Source organism: Tursiops truncatus, chromosome 2 (genome assembly GCF_011762595.2).
Source record: "Tursiops truncatus isolate mTurTru1 chromosome 2, mTurTru1.mat.Y, whole genome shotgun sequence".
Taxonomy (NCBI): domain Eukaryota; kingdom Metazoa; phylum Chordata; class Mammalia; order Artiodactyla; family Delphinidae; genus Tursiops; species Tursiops truncatus.
This window is the reverse complement of record NC_047035.1, coordinates 37,717,312-37,730,865: the sequence shown is the minus strand read 5'-3', so window position 1 is coordinate 37,730,865 and position 13,554 is coordinate 37,717,312. Positions and strand designations below refer to the sequence as shown.

Sequence of the window (13,554 nt, the reverse complement as noted above, 5' to 3'; positions counted from 1 at the left end):
TTTTAACTGGGTTGTTTATTTCGTTGTTGTTGAATTGTGGGAGTTCTTTATGTATTATGGATATTAACTTCTTATCAGATACATTATTTGTAAATATTTTCTCCCACTCCATGGGTTGCCTTTCACTCTGTTGAATATGTCCTTTGATGAACAGAAGTTTTAAATTTTATTGTAGTTATATTTATTTTTTCTTTTGTTGCTTGTGCTTTTGGAGTTATATCCAAGAAATCATTGCCAAATCCAATGTCATGAAGCTTTTGTCCTGTGCTTTTTTCTAAGAGTTTTATAGTTTTAGCGCTTATGTTGTTTTCCCAGAACTTTAAAGATATTCCTCACTGTCTTCTGTTGTCCAGTATGGCTAATACAGAAGTCTGATGCTATTCTAATTTTTGTTCCTTGGTGTGTGGTTTGGTTTTTGTCCTCTGGGAGATTCTTTATTCTTGCTATTCTGAAATTTTGTAACCATGTGTTTTGCCGAGGGTATTGGGCACTCATTGTGCTCTTATGTTCGTCCTTCAGCTCTAGAAAATCTTCTTGTATTAATTCTTTTTTTAACAACTTTATTGGAGTATAATTGCTTTACAATGATGTGTTAGTTTCTGCTTTAAAAGAAAGTGAACCAGTTATACATATACATATATTTCCCATATCTCTTCCTTCTTGCGTCTCCCTCCCTCCCACCCTCCCTATCCCACCCCTCTAGGTGGTCACAAAGCACCGAGCTGATCTCCCTGTGCTATGCGGCTGCTTCCCACTAGCTATTTTATGTTTGGTAGTGTATATATGTCCATGCCACTCTCACGTTGTCACAGCTTACCCTTCCCCCTCCCCATATCCTCAAGTCCATTCTCTAGTAGGTCTGCGTCTTTATTCCCATCTTACTCCTAGGTTCTTCATGACCGTTTTTTCCCTTAGATTCCATATATATGTGTTAGCATACGGTATTTGTTTTTCTCTTTCTGACTTACTTCACTCTGTAGGACAGACTCTAGGTCCATCCACCTCACTACAAATAACTCAATTTCGTTTCTTTTTATGGCTGAGTAATATTCCATTGTATATATGTGTCACATCTTCTTTATCCATTCATCCGATGATGGACACTTAGGTTGCTTCCATGTCCTGGCTATTGTAAATAGAGCTGCAATGAACATTTGGTACATGACTCTTTTTGAATTATGGTTTTCTCAGGGTATATGCCCAGTAGTGAGATTGCTGGGTCGTATGGTAGTTCTATTTGTAGTTTTTTAAGGAACCTCCATACTGTTCTCCATAGTGGCTGGATCAATTTACATTCCCACCAGCAGTGCAACAGTGTTCCCTTTTCTCCACACCCTCTCCAGCATTTACTGTTTCTAGATTTTTTGATGATGGCCATTCTGACTGGTGTGAGATGATATCTCATTGTAGTTTTGATTTGCATTTCTCTAATGATTAATGATGTTGAGCACTGTTTCATGTGTTTGTTGGCACTCTGTATATCTTCTTTGGAGAAATGTCTATTTAGGTCTTCAGCCCATTTTTGCATTGGGTTGTTTGATTTTTTGTTATTGAGCTGCATGAGCTGCTTGTAAATTTTGGAGGTTAATCCTTTGTCAGTTGCTTCATTTGCAAATATTTTCTCCCATTCTGAGGGTTGTCTTTTGGTCTTGTTTATGGTTTCCTTTGCTGTGCAAAAGCTTTTAACTTTCATTAGGTCTCATTTGTTTATTTTTGGTTTTATTTCCATTTCTCTAGGAGGTGGGTCAAAAAGGATCTTGCTGTGATTTATGTCATAGAGTGTTCTGCCTATGTTTTCCTCTAAGAGTTTGATAGTGTCTGGCCTTACATTTAGGGCTTTAATCCATTTTGAGTTTATTTTTGTGTATGGTGTTAGGGAGTGTTCTAATTTCATACTTTTACATGTACCTGTCCAGTTTTATCAGCACCACTTATTGAAGAGGTTGTCTTTTCTCCACTCTATATTCTTGCCTCCTTTATCAAAGATAAGGTGACCATATGTGCGTGGGTTTATCTCTGGGCTTTCTATCCTGTTCCATTGATCTATATTTCTGGTTTTGTGCCAGTACCATGCTGTCTTGATTACTGTAGCTGTGTAGTATAGTCTGAAGTCAGGGAGCCTGATTCCTCCAGCTCCATTTTTCATTCTCAAGATTGCCTTGGCTATTTGGGGTCTTCTGTGTTTCCATATAAATTGTGAAATTTTTTGTTCTAGTTCTGTGAAAAATACAAGTCGTAGTTTGATAGGGATTGCATTGAATCTGTAGACTGCTTTGGGTAGTAGAGTCATTTTCACAATGTTGATTCTTCCAATCCAAGAACATGGTATATCTCTCCATCTATTTGTATCATCTCCAATTTCTTTCATCAGTGTGTTATAGTTTTCTGCATACAGGTCTTTTGTCTCCTTAGGTAGGTTTATTCCTAGATATTTTATTCTTTTTGTTGCAGTGGTAAATGGGAGTGTTTTCTTAATTTCACTTTTGGATTTTTCATCATTAGTGTATAAGAATGCCAGAGATATCTGTGCATTAATTTTGTATCTTGCTACTTTACCAAATTCATTGATTAGCTCTAGTAGTTTTCTGGTAGCATCTTTAGGATTCTCTATGTATAGTATCATGTCATCTGCAAACAGTGACAGCTTTACTTCTTCTTTTCCGATTTAGATTCCTTTTATTTCTTTTTCTTCTCTGATTGCTGTGGCTAGAACTTCCAAAACTATGTTGAATAAGAGTGGTGAGAGTGGGCAACCATGTCTTGTTCCTGATCTTAGTGGAAATGGTTTTAGTTTTTCACCATTGAGGATGATGTTGGCTGTGGGATTGTCATATATGGCCTTTATTATGTTGAGGAAAGTTCCCTCGATGCCTGTTTCCTGCAGGGTTTTTATCATAAATGGGTGTTGAATTTTGTCAAAAGCTTTTCTGCGTCTATTGAGATGATCATATGGTTTTTCTCCTTCAATTTGTTAATATGGCGTATCATGTTGATTGATTTGCGTATATTGAAGAATCCTTGCATTCCTGGAATAAACCCCACTTGATCATGGTGTATGATCCTTTTAATGTGCTGTTGGATTCTGTTTGTTAGTATTTTGTTGAAGATTTTTACGTCTATGTTCATCATTGATATTGGCCTGTAGTTTTCTTTCTTTGTGACATCTTTGTCTGGTTTTGGTATCAGGGTGATGGTGGCCTCATAGAATGAGTTTGGGAGTGTTCCTCCCTCTGTTATAGTTTGGAAGAGTTTTGAGAAGAATAGGTGTTAGCTCTTCTCTAAATGTTTGATAGAATTCGCCTGTGAAGCCATCTGGTCCTGGGCTTTTGTTTGTTGGAAGATTTTTTTTTTTTTGCGGTACGCGAGCCTCTCACTGTTGTGGCCTCTCTCGTTGCGGAGCACAGGCTCCGGACGTGCAGGCTCAGCGGCCATGGCTCATGGGCCCAGCCGCTCCGTGGTATGTGGGATCTTCCTGGACCGGGGCATGAACCTGTGTCCCCTGCATTGGCAGGCGGACTCTCAACCACTGCGCCACCATGGAAGCCCTGTTGGAAGATTTTGAATCACAATTTCAATTTCAGTGCTTGTGATTGGTCTGTTCATATTTTCTATTTCTTCCTGATTCAATCGTGGCAGGTTGTGCATTTCTAAGAATTTGTCCATTTCTTCCAGGTTGTCCATTTTATTGGCATAGAGTTGCTTGTAGTAATCTCTCATGATCCTTTTTATTTCTGCAGTGTCAGTTGCTACTTCTCCTTTTTCTTTTCTAATTCTAGTGATTTGAGTCTTCTCCCTTTTTTTCTTGATGAGTCTGGCTAATGGTTTATCAATTTTGTTTATCTTCTCAAAGAACCACCTTTTAGTTTTATTGATCTTTGCTATCGTTTTCTTCATTTCTTTTTCATTTATTTCTGATCTGATCTTTATGAGTTCTTTCCTTCTGCTAACTTTGGGGTATTTTTGTTCTTCTTTCTCTCATTGCTTTAGGTGCAAGGTTAGGTTGTTTGAGATGTTTCCTGTTTCTTAAGGTAGGATTTTATTCCTATAAACTTCCCTCTTAGAACAGCTTTTGCTGCATCCCATAGGTTTTGGGTCGTCGTGTCTCCATTGTCATTTGTTTCTAGGTATTCTTTGATTTCCTCTTTGATATCTTCAGTGATCACTTTGTTATTAAGTAGTGTATTGTTTAGCCTCCCTGTGTTTGTATTTTTTACAGATCTTTTCCTGTAATTGATATCTAGTCTCATAGCGTTGTGGTCGGAAAAGATACTTGATACGATTTCAGTTTTCTTAAATTTACCAAGGCTAGATTTGTGACCCAAGATATGATCTATCCTGGAGAATGTTCCATGAGCAGTTGAGAAAAATGTGTATTCTGTTGTTTTTGGATGGAATGTCCTATAAATATCAATTAAGTCCATCTTGTTTAATGTATCATTTAAAGCTTGTGTTTCCTTATTTATTTTCATTTTGAATGATCTGTCCATTGGTGAAAGCGGGGTGTTAAAATCCCCTACTGTGATTGTGTTACTGTCGATTTCCCCTTTTATGGCTGTTAGTATTTGCCTTATGTATTGAGGTGCTCCTATGTTGGGTGCATAAATATTTACAATTGTTATATCTCCTTCTTGGATCGATCCCTTGATCATTATGTAGTGTCCTTCTTTGTCTCTTGTAATAGTCTTTATTTTAAAGTCTATTTTGTCTCATATGAGAATTGCTACTCCAGCTTTCTTCTGATTTCCATTTGCATGATATATCTTTTTTCATCCCCTCACTTTCAGTCTGTATGTGTCCCTAGGTCTGAAGTGGGTCTCTTGTAGACAGCATATATACAGGTCTTGATTTTGTATCCATTCAGCCAGTCTGTGTCTTTTGGTGGGAGCATTTAATTCATTTACATTTAAGCTAATTATCGATATGTATGTTCCTATTCCCATTTTCTTAATAGTTTTGGGTTTGTTATTGTGGGTCTTTTCCTTCTCTTGCGTTTTTTGCCTAGAGAAGTTCCTTTAGCATTTGTTGTAAAGCTGGTTTGGTGGTGCTGAACTCTCCCAGCTTTTGCTTGTCTGTAAAAGTTTTAATTTCTCCATGAAGTCTGAATGAGATCCTTGCTGGGTTGAGTAGTCTTGGTTGTAGGTTTTTCTCCTTCATCACTTTAAATATGTCCTTCCACTCCCTTCTGGCTTGCAGAGTTTCTGCTGAAAGATCAGCTGTTAACCTTATGGGAATTCCCTTGTATGTTATTTGTGGTTTTTCCCTTGCTGCTTTTAATATGTTTTCTTTGTATTTAATTTTTGACAGTTTGATTAATATGTGTCTTGGCGTGTTTCTCTTTGGATTTATCCTGTATGGGACTCTCTGTGCTTCCTGGAGTTGATTAACTATTTCCTTTCCCATATTAGGGAAGTTTTCAACTATAATCTCTTCAAGTATTTTCTCAGTCCCTTTCTTTTTCTCTTCTTTTTCTGGGACCCCTATGATTCGAATGTTGGTGCGTTTAATGTTGTCCCAGAGGTCTCTGAGACTGTCCTCAATTCTTTTCATTCTTTTTTCTTTATACTGCTTTGCAGTAGTTATTTCCACTATTTCATCTTCCAGGTCACTTATCCGTTCTTCTGCCTCAGTTCTTCTGCTATTGTTTCCTTCTAGAGTATTTTAAATTTCATTTATTGTGCTGTTCATCGTTGCTTGTTTCCTCTTTAGTTCTTCTAGGTCCTTGTTAAATGGTTCTTGCATTTTCTCCATTCTATTTTCAAGATTTTGGATCATCTTTACTGTCATTATTCTGAATTCTTTTTAAGGTAGACTGCCTATTTCCTCTTCATTTGTGAGGTCTGGTGGGTGTTTACCTTGCTCCTTCATCTCCTGTGTTTCTTTTCTGTCTTTTCATTTTGCTTATCTTACTGTGTTTGGGGTCTCCTTTTCTCAGGCTGCAGGTTCATAGTTCCTGTTGTTTTTGGTGTCTGTCCCCAGGTGCTAAGGTTGGTTCAGTGGGTTGTGTAGGTTTCCTGGTGGAGGGGACTAGTGCCTGTGTTCTGGTGGATGAGGCTGGATCTTGTCTTTCTGGTGGGCAGGTCCACGTCTGGTGGTGTGTTTTGGGGTGTCTGTGGCCTTATTATGGTTTTAGGCAGCCTCTCTGCTAATGGGTTGTGTTGTGTTCTTGTCTTGCTAGTTGTTTGGCATAGGGTGTGCAGCACTGTAGCTTGCTGGTCGTTGAGTGAATGTGGGTCTTGGTGTTGAGATGGAGATCTCTGGGAGATTTTCACTGTTTGGTATTATGTGGAGCTGGGAGGTATCTTGTGGACCAGTGTCCTGAAGTTGGCTCTCCCACCTCAGTGGCACAGTCCTGACGCCTGGCTGGAGCACCAAGAGCCTGTCCTCCGCACAGCTCAGAATAAAAGGGAGAAAAATAGAAAGAAAGAGGATAAAATAAAATAAAGTAAGATAAAATAAGTTATTAAAATAAAAAATAAAAAAAATATTAGAAAAAAAAAGTATTTGAAGTAAAAAAAAGCAAAAAACCGGACGGTCAGATCCCTAGGACAAATGGTGAAAGCAAAGCTGTACAGCCAAAATCTCACACAGAAGCATACACATACACACTCACAAAGAGAGGAAAAGGGGAAAAAATAATATATCTTGTTCCCAACGTCCACCTCCTCAATTTGGGATGATTCGTTGTCTATTCAGGTATTCCACAGATGCAGGGTACATCAAGTTGATTGTGGAGCTTTAATCCACTGCTTCTGAGGCTACTGGGAGAGATTTCCCTTTGTCTTCTTTGTTCGCACAGGTTCCGGGGTTCAGCTTTAGATTTGGCCCCGCCTCTGCGTGTAGGTCGCCTGAGGGCGTCTGTTCTTCTCTCAGACAGGACGGGGTTAAAGGAGCAGCTGATGCGGGGGCTCTGGCTCACTCAGGCCGGGGAGACAGAGGGGTAGGGACGCGGGGCGAGCCTGCGGCGGCAGAGGCCAACATGACGTTGCACCAGCCTGAGGCGCGCCGTGTGTTTTCCCCGGGGAAGTTGTCCCTGGGTCCCGGAACCGTGGCAGTGGCTGGCTGCACAGGCTCCCGGGAGGGGAGGTGTGGATAGTGACCTGTGCTCGCACACAGGCTTTTTGGTGGCGGCAGCAGCAGCCTTAGCTTCTCATGCCCGTCTCTGGGGTCCATGTTAGCCGCGGGCCCCCCCCCGGAGCTCATTTAAGCAGCGCTCTTAATCTCTCCTCGCGCAGCAGGAAACAAAGAGGCAAGAAAAGTCTCTTGCCTCTTCGGCATCTCCAGATTTTTCCTCGGACTCCCTCCCGGCTAGCCGTGGTGCACTAACCCCCTGCAGGCTGTGTTTATGCTGCCAACCCCAGTCCTCTCCCTGTGCTCCGACCGAAGCCCGAGCCTCAGCTCCCAGCCCCGCCGCCCCGGCGGGTGAGCAGACAAGCCTCTCGGGCTGGTGAGTGCTGGTCCACACTGATCCTCTGTGCGGGAATCTCTCCGTTTTGCCCTCCTCACCCGTTGCTGTGCTCTCCTCCGTGACCCCGAAGCTTCCCCCCTCCGCCACCCGCTGTCTCCGCCTGCGAAGGGGCTTCTACTGTGTGGAAACCTTTGTTCCTTCACATCTCCTTCCCACTGGTGCACGTCCCGTCCCTATTCTTTTCTCTCTGTTTTTTCTTTTGCCCTACCCAGGTAGGTGGGGAGTTTCTTGCCTTTGGGGAGGTCTGAGGTCTTCTGCCAGCGTTCAGTGGGTGTTCTGTAGGAGTTGTTCCACGTGTAGATGTATTTCTGATGTATCTCTGGGGAGGAAGGTGATCTCCATGTCCTACTCTTCCGCCGTCTTCTCCAGCCACTGTATTAATTCTTTGATAATTTTCTCCCTCTGTTTTCTCGATTGGATGTTAGATCCACTGGATTGGCCTTTAAGTTTTATATTTTCTGTTTTTCTCCCTTTTGTTTATGGGAGATGTCCTTATTTTATTTTCTAACTCTTTTATTGGTCTTTTAAAATATAGCACTTCAATATTTTTTCATAGTGCCCTGTTCCTATCTTATTGCCTTGCCAAACTCCCTCCTCCTGGATCTGACTTGATCCTGTTGGCTTTGTTTCCCATGGGACATGAAGCATTTACTTTGAAAAAAAGTGGAGTATGCACAAGTTACCTGGCTTCAGAACTGATGTCTGATGTACATCTGAAATGTCAAACCTGGACTCCTGCTTTGCCCTCAAACCTGCTCCACCTGCAGCCTTGTCTGGCTGAATTCATGACTTCTCCATCCTTCCTGTTGTTTACGTCAAAAATTTACGAGTTATTTTTTATTCTTCTCTTTCTCTTATGACATATGACATCTAATCAGTCAGGAAGCCTTGTTGGTACCATCTCCAACATATATTCAGAATCTGATCGCAGACCACTTACTCCTTCTACTTCTGCATCCCTGGTCCCAGCCATCATCACCTGGATTACTGTAATAACCTTTTACTCCCAGCATTTTATTATGAAAATTATAAAATATACAACAAAGTTGAAAGAATTTTACACAAATAGCTGTATTCTCAACACCTAGATTCCACCCTTAACATTTTACCATGCTTGCTTTCTCATTTATTACCCATCTGTCTATCCCTCTGTCCATCCATTCTGTGATAGCCTTTTAACTAGTCTCCCTGCTTCATTCCTTGTCCCATGTGTTGTTCCCACACATCAGTCCAAATGATAATTTTGAAACATAAGTCAAATTATATCTCTTCTCTGCTCAAAACTCTGCTATGGCTGCCCATTTCACTATTACTAACTCTGTAGAATTTGTAATCCTCAAAAGGAAAATTGCCTTGGTAATTTTCAGATTCCTGTGGAATTGTGAATTCATACTGAGTTTCTGTGTAGTATTACCATTGTATCACTGAGGATGGAATTGACTTTTGTCTCTTGGAGGAAATAGAACAAATGGTAGTCCTTGCTTGTTCTGAGGGCTACGATTAAAACCTTTAAGCATTCATTCCTGCCAAGGTAGTTGTCTTTCATTCTGCTTTCCATTTCAGCATATGGTGGGTGTGAATGTTTATAAACAAGACTAAGCCTGATTTTACAAGGGCTTTCCAAAATTAATTCTGTCCAATAGAATATGACTTTTTGCTTTGCTATTGTTAAAAATCCAATGGTTAAAGAAAAAGCTAGTGAAATGTGTTAGCAGCATGCAGAACAAAACTTTAAAATATATCTCTTGTTATATAGTGCATTGTCATGTGAAGGTGTAAAATGGAAGAAATGTTGATTCTGTTTGTAACTGATATGGTGAAGCCTTTTATAAGTTTTAAAATAGAGTTCACCTTATGGTGTTGTTTCTAAAAAAATTCAATGATCAGTTTCATTTTTATTTTTCTTTCCTTTCCTATGTTTGCTGGTTCCTCAGGGTTCCTCTTTTGTGTTTGTTTTGATCTCTTCCTTTCATTCTTGGAGGCTCTCCTTAAATGTCTCGTAATCTTTGGCCGTACAATCATATTCAAGAGTGAGGAACGAAAAAGCCAATCAGTGGAATTTCACAGCTGGGTGATTTGGCATGGAACTGACTTTTCTATTGAGGAATCCCAAATATCAATCTCTAGAGGGCTTTTCTAGGGGCTTTACTTTCTCCAGAAAAGCATCCTCTGAAATCCCACTTGTGGATGGAGCAAGGGATCGGGGCATGCGTCTGGCTCCAGTGCTTGTGGAGAAGGTGGGGTTGGTGAGGGCTAGGGGTCCCCCTGTTGAGGTGTATACTTGTCTAAAGTCTTGCTGTTGGTCCTGATCTTCAGCACACTCAGACATCTGTCTCATCCTCAACTTCTGTAGTATCTCATGCCACCAATCCCAGACCTCTCTGGGATTCTTTAAAGATAGGGGTGGAGAAGCTAGAGTTAATAAGAAAGCCAGGAATCTTTGGTATCAATTTAGGAACAAAGTAATGGGGTCACGGGCAGAAGTGATGGCAAAAGGAATGAAGAGATATATATGGGGAAAAGCCCCCAAACCATTGCCAGTACTTGTAACTTAAAGATCTCTCTAGGTTTTTTTGGAGACTGGTGACATGTAGTAATGAAGGCAGGGAACTTTTGCTGGGGGTATTATGAGCTTTAAAAATTGGAGTGTGGGTGCAAGGGCAGAATTTCTAGGCTAAAATGAGCTGATGAAAATTAAAAGTAATTACTTCCAGGCTTCCCTGGTGGCGCAGTGGTTGAGAGTCCGCCTGCCGATGCAGGGGACACGGGTTCGTGCCCCAGTCCGGGAAGATCCCACGTGCCGTGGAGCGGCTGGGCCCGTGAGCCATGGCCGCTGAGCCTGCGCGTCCGGAGCCTGTGCTCCGCAATGGGAGAGGCCACAACAGTGAGAGGCCCGCGAACCGCAAAAAAAAAAAAAAAAAAAAGTAATTACTTCCTGAGTACATGTTTTCTAGATTTGTGCTGATTTATTAACACATCCAGTTTTGTGGCTTTGGAAGTTTTTATCCTTAAGTCTTTATACTCTACGTTTTAATATTGTGATTAGTTTTTAATTTTTACTGCTGATTAAGAAATGGGATAATCCTGATGAATTCACTTCACCGATTATAGTAAATACAATTTATATACTGTAGTACATCTACTGTAGTAAGCACAGCAATAAATGTTAGTTGCTACTGTAGTTTTTAGTTTCATGTGCTTCACTGAAATCCTTATAAGATATGTATCCCTTTCTATAGCTGTGGACCCTGCAGTTCAGAGCATTTGGGACTTGGTCAAGGCCAACAGAAAGCTCTTTTAGGGAAGTGGTTACATTTACTTAAAATGCTGTTATCATGGTTAAAGTGGGTGGTTTAGCAGTACAGTTGGGATTGGCTGGGGAGTGACACTGCTTTGTTGTGAGGTAGCAAGTGCAGCAATATCATATCCAGAGAATTGCTACGTGTTTGTGTTCCAAAAGTGTGGTGAATAGTTAGGATTGATTGTTCTGGCATTTTGTGGTGATTATTAGAAAAATAAATTGCCTAAAAGGAGATAGAAGGGTGGATCTTAAAAATCAATGGATCTGAGAATTTACACCAATTGCTTCTGGTCAAGGGATGATGAAACATAAGTAATAACAGAGTTAGGAAAAGTTAATGGGAAACAGATGGAGAAGCTTATTATGGCAAGTGTGTCACCAGCTTTCTTCTGTGAGCTTGGAGGCAGATCAGAGTTAACAACTTGTCAGTGCGATGACAAGCTCTATAACTTAACAGGCAAAAGGGAGAGCCTTTAGAATTCCTAGCTCGACCGTAAATAACCTGGTACAGCTGAAGGACAGAAGAAAGAACAGGGAATTTACGCCAGGGAAAATGGTAATATTTAAACTAGTCTGTTAAAGAACTACCTAAATGTGTTTAGCATGTCCTGCTATGGTACATATACCTTCCGATCAAATTTTGAAGGTGACATAGAAGTCCCTTTCTCCCCATTGACAGTGCTTTCTTCAGTGCTGTTAGAACAGCAGGGCTCATTAACAAACTATCTACTAATGAGAAAGTGAGACCTCTTGAGCTACCGAAAAGGCTTTAGGAGTCCTTTCTAGAAATTTCTGACAAACCCAGAGAAGTTTTCTAATATTTTATTTGTGTCAAGAGAGTATTTTTCTCATTATACAGCTATAGATATACAGTTTCCATAGCATGTGGATTGGAGAGCTGATCCTGAACTAAATACCTTATTCCCCATTTGTTGTCATTTCACCAAAATAAAAGCAAAAATGTTTTTCTTATTGCAGCAGAAATAGGCTGCTATTCATATTCAAATTCATCATTTGAAACTTTAAAAATGAATATAAGCAAAAGGAAGAAAATGAAAATCACTAATAATTCCACTCATTAGAAATGATCTCTATCCAAATTTCACTTTTGAGTTGTAAAAATTCTAATCATAATAATCCAAAGTATATGCCAAGATTTCTTTTAAAAGGGAAATACTCTAGTGTTTTGAGGTTTTAGAGAAACCAGACGCATATTAAGATGTATTGCATTAGCAAACCACAGTTGTATCAAAATAGCTTATGCCATTTATAAAAGCATGTGTATTAATTTACATGGATTTTAAAAACACAGTTCCACATGATTCTACTTGCTCTTCGAATCTTTAATGCCACTACATTAATTCTTTACCTAATCTTTCGTACGTGTCTGAAGATGATCTATTATTTTCATTCTGAACCCTGATGTTACATAATTGTTTGTAACTTTTATTTGAAAAGGAAAAGTAAGGTGATGAGGACCGCCTGGGAAGAAGGGCTTGTCTGTGCTGTGATTCCACCTGGGCAGGCAGCCCTCATGCTCCCCACAGGGGAGTCGGAAGGCAAATGATAGGATGGCCCTCAGGATTTTGGTTGATAGACCCTGGTGACTGACTCACTGAGCCCCTGGCCAAGCTTCATTCCTCTTTCTGCCTTCCTTGCTCATATTCTTTCTAGCTTCTCAGTTAAGATCCTGAGAAGTCTCTCAAAGCTTGTCTTCTCCACTGTGTTCCAGTTTTTCATGGGCCCTATTTAGCAAGTAAATTCCTCTCTGGAGATGTCAACTGTTTCTCACCAAAAACAATTATGTTGGAAATGTCATCATACGTTGTCTTCAGTCAGATCCTCATGACCTCTGTAGCGTGTTTTGATAAATAATTGTACTAAGACAGTATTGGGATCAATAATCCAACACTTGCAATTGATTCCGTCTTCATAGCTTGGTTTTACTTTTTGTTTCAGTTTTTTGGCTGCACCACACAGCTTGCAGGATCTTAGTTCCCAGACCACGGATCAAACCTGGGCCCTTGGCAGTGAAAGCCCAGAGTCTTAAGTGCTAGACCACCAGGGAATTCCCTGGTTTTACTTTTGATTTACATTTTTTAGAAGCTCTAGGAAATTCTTCAGTAAATAAAAAAATATATTTTACTGACTTCTTTGTTAATAAATTTTCACTGTTAAAAACAGAAACCTCTGAGACACATAAGTTATTTTAAGGTCTAGACTTTTTTTTTTTTTTTTTTTTTTACAAATACTACTTTTTTTTCTACAACTTTAATACAGAATATAGTGGATTCCACATGCCAGTCTAGTCCAGGAACATTTCTTGATTCTCTGGTTATCAAATTGTTGCATATTATTCTGTTTTTATTTTAAGTTCTTTCCCCTACATTTGATAACTTATATTTATTTAATATTGAATGGCAATGAGTGGCCCTCAGAGACATTCTTATTAAATTCAAGGTATTACCCAAATAATGCTTACAGGACTATTTGGAGGGAGATGCTGTTTTATATTAAGTACACTCCTCTAATCACATCTATCTTCAGATTCAAGCGATAGGACATGCCTTCTCCTGTGCTTCCATAACACCTTCTACGTATGTTTCTTAGAAGATTTCACTCAATATGTGTTTATCTGTCATTCTCAGAAGATTGAATTCCTTGAGAGCAGCATATAGCATATATAAATGCTTGCTGAGTAAAAGAAGGAATTAATAAAATCTGGCTAAGTTTTAGCTAGCTCTAGCTGGCTCTGTGAGGTACCAACCTGTATTGGCTAAGAGCATGG

At 39.9% G+C, this 13,554-nt stretch overlaps 2 protein-coding genes across 11 annotated transcripts in view; both read left to right on the top strand.

Annotated features, from left to right (window-relative positions):
• Window positions 1–13,554, top strand: part of SYNE2 (spectrin repeat containing nuclear envelope protein 2) — a 331,838-nt gene that overhangs the window by 42,473 nt on the left and 275,811 nt on the right. The gene's annotated exons all lie outside the window — the stretch shown is intronic.
• Window positions 1–13,554, top strand: part of LOC101337777 (ADP-ribosylation factor-like protein 2-binding protein) — a 29,014-nt gene extending 15,460 nt beyond the window's left edge. Inside the window, exon 1 of the mRNA XM_073800410.1 lies at window positions 1–13,554. This exon is cut by the window's left edge and continues 15,460 nt beyond it. The gene's annotated coding sequence lies outside the window, so the exon portion shown is untranslated.